Source organism: Amphiura filiformis, chromosome 11 (genome assembly GCF_039555335.1).
Source record: "Amphiura filiformis chromosome 11, Afil_fr2py, whole genome shotgun sequence".
In the NCBI taxonomy this organism is placed as follows: domain Eukaryota; kingdom Metazoa; phylum Echinodermata; class Ophiuroidea; order Amphilepidida; family Amphiuridae; genus Amphiura; species Amphiura filiformis.
This window is the reverse complement of record NC_092638.1, coordinates 35406015-35416671: the sequence shown is the minus strand read 5'-3', so window position 1 is coordinate 35416671 and position 10657 is coordinate 35406015. Positions and strand designations below refer to the sequence as shown.

Sequence of the window (10657 nt, the reverse complement as noted above, 5' to 3'; positions counted from 1 at the left end):
GAGTATCTGATGTTGGAGTATATCTAAGAAGATTTGAATCTAGGCCCTATAGACCTAGGTTTTGAATTTACTAGGTTTAATACCTGATCATCATGAAAGATTTCTTACTTCTGTGATCATATGTAGCATAAGTGAAATATTCAACCCTAACTCTAAACCTACAACTACTATAAAGTAACTATAAACTCAACTATAACTCTAGACTCAACTATAACTCTCTAATTATAACTCTCAATCCAGCTACAATTCTAACTGCAACTATAAATGCAACTATAGCCTAATCCAACTACAATTATAAATGATTATAAAAATGTGATTACAACTATAACTACAACTATAACTACAATGTCAATGATAAAAATACATTTACTCGAAAAAGGGACCCTTGAGCGCCGCACATACCCGGCGCACATACCCGTACCACCTTAACATGTGAGTGCCCCCCCCCCGGGGGGCCGACTGGTAAACATAAACACAGTGGAAAGTCTAGCCTATCTCCGTCAGGCCCTATCGCGGCGGCGTCCTACTTTACCCACAATCCTGTTCGTTTTTACCCATAATCCTGTTCGGCCGCGAATAGGGCCTGACAAAACTTGTGTGTAAAAAGTGTAGCACTTTCTGGCAGGATTCCTGCCATTTGAGCGTGCGCAGTAGTGTCCTGTTTTGTCATAAATATCAGCGGTACAGGTTTATTGTGCCGGGATCGTGTCATCACACACGCATGACACGTGAAGTTGTTTACTAAAACTGTGTCGTTGGTGATCGTAATTTAAACATTTAATCATGTATTTCATGATTATTTTGGAGGAATCACTACATTTATTTGTTCAGAATAGCTTCATCAAAAGGGCATGCAGAACCCCGGTGCAGAACCGGCCGGGTAAGGGCTTGTGTTTTCAGACACAGACATGATCATGTAGGCCCGGGCATGTAGGCCGAATGCAAGTTTTCATCTACCGTCAACTTAGTCAGGTATTAATTATGGATGATTATCCGAGAAATATCTTTGTCAAACGACCTGCATAGTTATGCATTGTACAATTTGTATGCATGCCTGATCTGCAAGAAAGCTTATGCACAAGCATGCAATATTATCGGGTTTCTGATGCCTGGCCCTGAGAATACTGACTGCTGAGACTGATCATGCCGAGGCCGCAGTGCAGTGTAAAAATCTTTACTCACAAAACTGAGTATAAGCTTCAGCTTATAATAAATTACTTTAAAAGGGAAAGGATTAGGGCCTATGAATATGATGTCATCCCGGATGTTTAATATGTGTTTGTCCAGACCGACTTGTTTTCAACAAAAATATTATTGCCATATTGGTGTCCATAGTTCTACCATTTTGCAACCTGTGATGTGGCAGTGAGTAGATGTCAGTGACATGACTGCGCATTTCATTGCATTTGGGCGCAGCTTCAAGTTCAAATAGCTAGCGTACCATGAAATTGCTGGTGTACACCTGCACACGAGTAAGGACACCACATAGATTGCTGATGTGTAACTTAGTGAAAATAGCCTCCACAATGCGTTGACATCACTGACACATGGGTGAAAAATATAGAGTACAGGACTCTTTTAAATTATACTAGGCCCCTATAGTGTCTGTGACTACTATATGGCCTAGGCCTAGTAGGCCTATATACATGATTTAATGTTAAAACTATGATATGTGATGTACGACTGCACAGCTAGGCCCGAAATTTAGGCCTGCGACCGAAGGCTACTGAAATTCAAATGATTTTTGGAGTTCTTGTAGTTGTACATGTATGCCCTAATATGAAAGTAAAACTTGTGTCACAATCGTTGATCGTCGGCACCACATCGATCATAAAGCAACACATCGCAATGCGGTGGTAGTATGAACGAACCTTAAGGTCCATTCATACTACCACCGCATTTGGCGATTCGCTGTTTTGCGATGTGGTGCGCTGTCGCACTGCATCGTACTGCAAACTAAAGGTCCGTTCATACTACCACCGTATTTGCGATGCGTTTTTGCGATGCGGTGCGTTGTCGCACTGCATCGTACTGCAAGAACTGCATTGCGATATCGCAATAAAGTTAAATACATTTTAACTTTGAGTGCGACAAGTTGCATTGAGTTGCGGTAAAAAGTAATCGATATATCGGCATGGCATCGCAAAGCAACGCATCGCAAATGCGATGCGGTGCGTTGTCGCACTGCATCGTACTGCAAAATACTGCATTGCGATATCGCAATGAAGTTAAATACATTTTAACTTGGAAATGCGACAAGTTGCGTTGAGTTGCGGCAAAAGTAATCGATATATCGGCATCGCAAAGCAACGCATCGCAAATGCGGTGTTAGTATGAACGAACCTTACTGCATTGCGATATCGCAATGAAGTTAAATACATTTTAACTTGGAAATGTGACGAGTTGCGTTGAGTTGCGGTAAAAAGTAATCTATATATCGGCATCGCAAAGCAACGCATCGCAAATTATGCGGTGATGGTATGAACGGAACTTTAATGTGTGGGTACTGTGGATCTGGTCACAAGGATTTCTTCATTTCCCTTGGAACTAATACCCAAAAAGTGAGCGCTCTAAGTCTAATACTAGAGCTAGCCTCAGCTAGGGCTAGGCCTATGTCACACCTTTTTATGGTCCGTTCATACTACCACCGCAAATTTGCGATGCGTTGCTTTGCGATGCGGTGCGGTGCCGCACTGCAAACGATATCGCAGTAAAGTTAAATACATTTTAATGTGATGTAGTATCAGGTAATTCAGGTTTCTGATGGTATAAAAATCTCAACTTGGGGATGAGGCTGTCAATCAAGTCACAGACCTTGAATATGTCAATTGCACAAGATACGGTATGTGTTTTAAGGGTTTAAAATGGAACTTCTAGCACTACACTATGTAATGCACTAGTGGTCAACTTGCATATAGTTGGTGGTGGTGCAATTCCACCCTTAGTGGCTTAGGTTCCGTCTTCTATCCTTTTTACGTGCCTGATGGATGGTCATATGTCTACGGAGCCCCAGTGACATGAAAGAAAATAAAATCTCGGACCCTGGGTTACTAAGCCGGGCCCCGAGTTAGTAAGTCGGGGCCCCAAGTTACTAAGTGGGGCCCTGAGTTACTATCGCGGCCCCGAGTTACTGAGCCGCGGCCCCGAGTTACTATCCCGGACCCCGGGTTACCAAGTCGCGCCCCAAGTTACTTACTCGGACCCCGAGTTACTAAGTCAGGGCCCCAAGTTACTAAGTAACTTGGGGCCCGACTTAGTAACCCAGCGTCGAGATAGTAACTCGGGGCCCTGACTTACTATCTCGGACCCCGAGTTACTGAGTCAAGGCCCAGTGTTACTAAGTTGTGGCCCCGAGTGACTAAGTCGGGCCCTGAGTTACTAAAGCGTTGCCCTGAGTTACTAAGTCGGGCCCCGGTTTAGTAACTCGGGCCCCGAGTTACTAAGTCATGGCCCGAGTTACTAAGTTGGGGCTCATAGTAGCAGCTGCTTCTTCATAAGTATGTATTCAGGACTCATTGTGTGACTGGTTCTGTGGTGCGAGCACTGAACTAAAATCTTGGTAGGGGTGTGCAGTGCAGAGTAGTCCCATTACATAACTTTAGGAACTGAATTCAGACAAAAAAAGAGCATCTGAAGGGGTTGGAGTGTTGTTGTTTTTGTCACTTTGTATGATCAGGGAAGTGATGATATATTGTAAGAGAAGAGTCAATCTGGTCACAACATTAATGATTTCTTGCATGTTTTTAATAATAAAATGCTACTTTTTCTTTGTTATTATTAGTGGTGCAGTTTGATCCGGTTTTATTGTTTATTTCTTAATCATAAAACTTAGAAAAAGATAAAAACAGGTGTTTTAATTCTTTTTTCCTTTTTTATTCCCTGTACTTGGGACTGGTGGGGGGAAAAGACACACGACAGAGATGTAAGCCACGAAAAAACTCCTGTGAAAGGCATGAAAATTCCACAAAAAGAACCAAACCAAAAACAAACCCAGGAAATTTCGAAAACTTACATCTCTGGTACAAAGAGAATAACCACCTGCCCCCTGCTCTTAATCAACTACTGCTCATACAATCAAATCACACATTATGAAAATTATTTTAAAATTAAATACGGTACATGGAGATGATCTGTGTCCAGAAGAAAGTGAATGCACATGGCAAGAAGCACGGACAGCCAAAAAGCTGGGTAATGACAAACACAGATCAACCCAATAGTTGCATTGACATAATAATAAGGCTGGCATTTTTGGGACGGGCTCAAGGGTACCCGCCGAGATTACACTGCCGGGTACCGAAATTTAATTTTTTTTGGTTTTGCAGTGTCCCTGGACCTAGACCTAAATGCTAGGATCATTCATGGTTGACCCAAAAAAAATGTGCACAATGTTTTGTGCATTTTTCAAATTCAATGCATTTTGATATCATTAATAGAGTATGACATGAAAACAAAGTATAAATTTTCATATTAAAAACACAAAACATCGTGCAAAAAAAAATTTTTTTAGGTCAACCATGAATGATCCTAGCATTTAGGTCTAGGTCCAGGGACACTACAAAACCAAAAAAATAAATAACTTTTTTTGCAATTTTGGGTACCAGTTACCCGCCAAAAAATGCGCCGGGTACCGGGCAGTAAATTACCCACAAATGACACCCTACATAATAAACAACAAAATCATGAAGAGTAATCATTATTCATAAGAAAACAACACCCGCCCAAGGTGTTTTAATTCTTGTGACTCTACATGCATTGCGATTGCGATTCACAATGTATGGATGTAGAGTTACAAGAAATATAACACCTGTTTTTGTGACTGAACATCTACAATGGGATTGGTGGCAATTTTTTTGTATTTTTTAATATAAAATCTGAAACTTCCGATTATGAGCATGAAATCTGCCATAGTCTTGTTGGACTTGGATTTGAGTCTAGACTCAGACACAAATGAATTCGGAAGTGGCTGACTGACCTGGATACAAATGGAATCGCTCTGACTCAGATGACTGAGATGAGGTGGACTTGGATAAAAATCTGACCCAATCTTTTATTTCATTTATTTTTGATGAACCCTGCAGGATACTGTTACTGTTAACATCAGTAAGGAAAACTACGGTATGAATTTCACTCCTGGAGGAATGTGAATTAAGAGTTACAAAATCGCTCTCTTAAACAATGATTGTGAATGTTACAATTGGTCTTTTTCATATTTTCAGTTCAGCAAAATGCCAGCACCCATTGCTTGCTAATCATTCATCTATTGTTGCTGTAGGCAAAACTTGTTATAGTTGAAATCCATCTTCTTGATCTGCAAAATAACAACAAAAAAGAACGCTAAATCAATAAAAGTAAAGAATATTGATATGCAATCATGTACGGTATTACAGCATGTTGGCTTTCAAAATCGTAACACATTCCAATTTCAAAAGTTGTTGAAATAGGCATAAAAAATTGCTTGATTGGCGTAACCAGATGACCCATTTAGCTGAACTTTTCTTCTTTTAAAATATTTAATTTATTTATTTTTCATTTTGCAAAAAAAAAAAAAAAAAGTCAGGGTCGGGACTCTTTTGGGGTCGGTCGGACTACGCCGATCAAACATTTTTTAGGCCTCATGCGGAAGTGGTACGATGAGGCCTCATGAAGGCCCCTCATTTGAACAGTTAAAATGTTGTTGTTTTTGCACATGTAACAACACCATTCATGCATTTTACACTACTTTTGCCCATGATCAGGGTGAATAGTGGTGGAAAGGAGCTCCTTGCCCTTTTCTTTTCTTTTCCTTTGCCCTCCAGATTTTCTCTTTCATTTTTTGTCAGAGGGGCAGTTTTTTTCTTTCGCTTTTTTGTCAGAAAGGTAGTTTTTTCTTCCATTTTTGTCAGGGGAAAAGCCGGGGCACTCTGCCCCCCCCCCTCTTGGGCATACTCGGCCTACATTGGTTATTTGGTTTACATTTTTGTCTTAATAAACACAAAACATTTTGGTCTAAATAACACAAAACTTATGACCTGTATGCATGACTTCCAGTTCAAAATTCAATATGGAAGTGATCATATCTTTCTCTCACAATGTTTTTTGTTGTTTAATTTGTACATACCTGCAGTAATAATTGATTGTCATCTGAGTTGTGAAACTTCAAGTTGCTGAACACTATACAGTCATGTTGTGTACTGACTACTGAAAAACAAACAATACAAAACATTTAGTAGTCTTGGTTTATTTACATTTAGGCCTATTTTTAGAATTCATAAACATTGACCATAGTATTTTTTTTTTTTTTTTTTTCAAGTTTGATAGTTAACATCAGTTGGGCCTACTTTCAGTGTGCCACCTCCAACAGACCACCATTGTATGTGTACGCTCTGCGGCTGAAGGATTAGGTTGGCGTGCCGTGCACGTATTTGTTCCATTAACCGCCCACCTACATAATTTGTAGTGACTTTACATCAAGCAAACTGATATTAATATTACATTATTAGTTCTGCCCATGCAAATCTGAAACATATGACACACCACGATGATAGATGAATATTTTGGGCCTTTATTTACATCTTCTTGGCCTAAGAAATGTAAAAATCAGCGCCCACCCAAAATGATTTTAAATGATTTTGTTAAGCGCCCTGGGCAATGGCACGAATGAGGTACGTACCTGTGATTTGATAATTTGTTGCAATCACCAAAATGCGCACACTATTAAGACCCTACACCTTGAGTTTGGTGACCTGGTTTCAAAGAGTTCCAAATCAATTCAGAGCGGTGTCGCTCTGACGTATGAGAACAAAATACATTATTGTTGGAGTGGTGCTGCGAGGAAAGAGTGCCATTCAGAGTCATGCCACTGCCGCTCAGTGGTGTGCCGCTCGGCTTGCAGACAAGTACAAATGGCACGGTGAAGCGACATGCTGCTGAGCGGCAAAAAGTATGAAACCAGCATTAGGCGGAAAAAATAAGACTCATCTAGCTAGCATCCTGTTGGGCGCAGTGCTTACGCTAGTTGTTGTGTAAATGCAATGCGTGACTGGCGATGCTTAATATTAAATGTAAATTTACGCATAAGCGTGAGTTCGGACTTTATTGACGCGCAGTAACAAAACCCGAATAATTTCCGCCTTTTTTATATATAAAGATTTCGCGGTTCTCGGGTTGGGTGGTTCTTGTGACTATCTCTCATTACCCAACACCCGTTACCCATATAGGCCTACTTGCCCTGACCTTTTAAACTACTAATAGGCCTCTACACGTGTGCCGTTTTGGAATCCGATGAGATGCACTTGCACGATTAACCACACTGTAATGCTTTCCGATGCTCGCACAGCGCCCGTCGGTATACTCCGTGCACTACGCGATAGCGCGCACGTAATACGCACCACGAGCACGCATTAGCGTGCGGACAGAGGGACGGACGGACGGACACGCCATGATTAGTATTATGATGCCAGTATTAAACAAACCAGCAGTACACGCTCAACACTACAGTTGAAGTTGTGACAGTTCAGACTTCTGTCCGAGTAAACTTACCACAAACGGCACAAATCTCAGACTCAGTATTCACCCATCATGCCCATTCATCTCTGGTATGTCAGGTTGCAGATGCCATTAATGTGCAGGGCGGTGGAGAAGTATTTTGACGATCAGGCTCATGTCATTTCACATTTTCAGGAGCACCTGCAGTTTTCAATATATACATTTATGTGCATGTGTGTATAGCATGCATGCATTGCATGGTGCCATCCCCGGTTACGATATTTGTCCTTATCAAATATACGTAAAATTGAGCACTGTATATGCCCAAGTGGAGTCCAGGTGTGCCCACTTACTCAAAGTTTCTACATGCTTCATTGAAAGTCAAGAAAGATTAGTAAAAGTTATCTTTTTAGGGAAATTACATTCGAAATTTACATCTAAGCGACAGTAAAAATAAACTGAGCCAGCGCAGCACCGACGTGAATTTCGGTCTTATATGCTTGAAAAATCCATATTCATGAAGTGACGTTTCATGACGTAGGGACAAATTCTACTGCTACCACAGAATTAGAGAATTTAAGGTTGGTCTGAACCCTGGAATTATGAAAACTTTCGGGCCTCATAACTGCTAAATTATTAGTCTAAAGAATATAAAAGTATACATTTTAGAATGGAAATGACTTGATGAATTCATCTGTGAGGCCCAATTTGGGCCAAAATGCTCATTTTGGAGAAAATCCTAAAAAACTGTTTTTTTGGCCCAAAATTTTTTGTGCAACGTAACAAAAAAATTGTTTGTCCAAAAAAAATTTTTTATTGATTTTTAAAAACTAGATAAAAATATCTAGGGAGCGTTTTTTCATTTTTTGAATTTTGACCAACTTCACCAAAAATATTTGAAATTTGGGCGAAAATCAGGCTTTTTATGATTTTTTTGAAAATTTTGCATTTTTTTACCATTTTTGGTGCAAATTTCTCAAAGTTGTTAAAAATTAAAAAAAAAAAAAAAAACGCTCCCTAGATATTTTTATCTAGTTTTTAAAATTAATAAAAAAAAATTTTTGGCCAAACAATTTTTTGTTACGTTACACTGAAAAAATTTGGGCCAAAAATCCCGTTTTTGGGATTTTCTCCAAAATGAGAATTTTGGCCCAAATTGACCTCACAGATGAATTCAGCAAGTCATTTCCAGTCTAAAAATGTATACTTTTATATTCTTTAGACTAATAATTTAGCAGTTATGAAGCCCGAAAGTTTCCATAATTCCAGGGTTAAGACCACCCTTAATTCTGTGACTGCTACACTCTATGCCAGGCTCTATGCTAGCCTGAATCTAGACTAAATCCTCCAGTCTCGAATATACGCACGGCCGTTGCACTGTGCTGTATACGAGGACTGAACACCAAACGTGTTCTGAGCGTGGAGGACTTTTGAGCTCATTAATAAAACGCGTGCGACTTCGCGCGCTTCGCGTCGCATGGCGCATTGCCATTTAAGGAAATTTCCGCGGGTAAATTATCTTCCGACTCGCCCGTGAATAAAACAACTGTGTTTAAAGGAATTTTAATGAATTTTAAACTTGTTCTTTTTGTATGATAATTGCTTTCTTTCCTGCGATTTATATTCCCTATCAGTATTATATAATAGTATAAATACTGTTTAGTTTTAAATAAGCCTATTGCTTCAGTTATTGTTATATTTTCCTTTCACCATTCTGATTCTGTTTAATACTCTGACTTCTTCAATTTTCACTCGGCCATTATGTCGGTCCGGTTTTAATTGGGCATATTTGTGCTTTGTTTTCTTTAAACTTAGGCCCACGTTCAATTTTGTGGTTCATCATCGTGTGTAACAAATTTCATGCTAAATAAACAGCCCAAACTTACCTTGCCGAAGCCGTCGAACATGAAAACAAATAAAGTGCTTGTGTGTCGCCCGAAGGCTCCATTGATTTTTGTGTTTTTGTTGTTGTTGTGAACTTGTTGTTTTTTAATTACTTCAAAATGGATGGTAGGCTTGTTTCTTTTATTTGCAGTTACAGCGAACAATATTTATAACACAGTCCACGCTTATGCCGCGCCGTAGAGAATGTACAGCCGAGTTTTACGGTGCACCCACAGTAAAATAGAAAGTCAAGTGAAATGTTTTAAATTCCGGTCGCATAATTTTTGTTGCGTGATGATGCGACTTGATCTAATATTTTATTGTATTTCATTCATACATACAAATTTAATACCGGTACCTGTCAAGACCATGTCAAAATCAGAAAAGTGCTTAGCCTTCTTTAACAGTAGATTTTAGAGTTTAAAAAAAAATCATTTGAGTTTGTTTTGATTAAAATGAAAAGAAATTAGAAATATTTGTATTCCCAGGTACATGTAGGCCTACATCATTTGTACATGGTCGTAATTCGGGGTATTTAGGGGGCTGTCATTTTCTTTGAAAGGGGTGGGTCATGAATATACTGGAGGGTGTCATAGCATTTTTGACCAAAAATAGGGGGGTTATAATTTTTACACCAAAATTAGGGGGGTAATCGGGTTATAGAATTATTAAGGGCTGGTGTCGCGCGGGCAATCTTTTAACTTACGATCAAAATGTATGCACAATCTATAGTTATATGATTCAAAATTTTGGCGCGCTCCGCGCACATTTTACACTTACAGTCAAAATTTTAACACGCTCCACACACTTTCTTCGCATTTAAGTTTTTGCGCGCTTTGTGCCTTGTGGGGGATGTCATTTTCTTCGGCAGGGGGTGGGGTCATGAATATGTCGGTGACCGGAGTCAATTTTTTACGACCCCCCCTATCGCGAGCTAAATTTTTTACAACCCCCTATCGCAGGTCAAAAATTTGTATGACCCCCCCCCCCTTCCGCCTATACAGACTGAAGACAAATTATTCATGGCCGGAAGTAAGGCGCGGAGCGTACCCAAATTTTAGAGCGGAGTGCGCGAAACGCGTTAAAAATTTTGATCGTAAGTGTAAAGAAGGAACGCGGAGCGCGCAAATATCTTGCATTGTATAACAAAAGATTGCGCACACATTTTGGTTTTGAAGCTAAGGAATGCGCGCAAAAATGTTGAGTCACCAGCCCTTAATAATTCTATAACCCCCCTATTTTGGTTGTTAAAAATCTTTTTGGTCTCAAAATTCTATGACCCCCCAGTATATTCATGACCCCTTCTGAA

General features: G+C 39.7%; 1 long non-coding RNA gene across 2 annotated transcripts; it reads right to left on the bottom strand.

The window, feature by feature from the left end:
• Positions 1-4623: 4623 nt before the first annotated feature.
• On the bottom strand, positions 4624-8009 carry LOC140164777 (uncharacterized). Of its 2 annotated transcripts, none has more exons than XR_011860573.1 (4): positions 7887-8009; positions 7519-7665; positions 6098-6177; positions 4624-5308 (listed from the first exon to the last, which is right to left on the bottom strand). It is a non-coding gene; the product is annotated as an uncharacterized lncRNA (long non-coding RNA). The 2 variants fall into 2 exon arrangements; XR_011860574.1 differs by having other exon boundaries at positions 6098-6170.
• Between the last annotated feature and the right edge of the window lie 2648 nt (positions 8010-10657).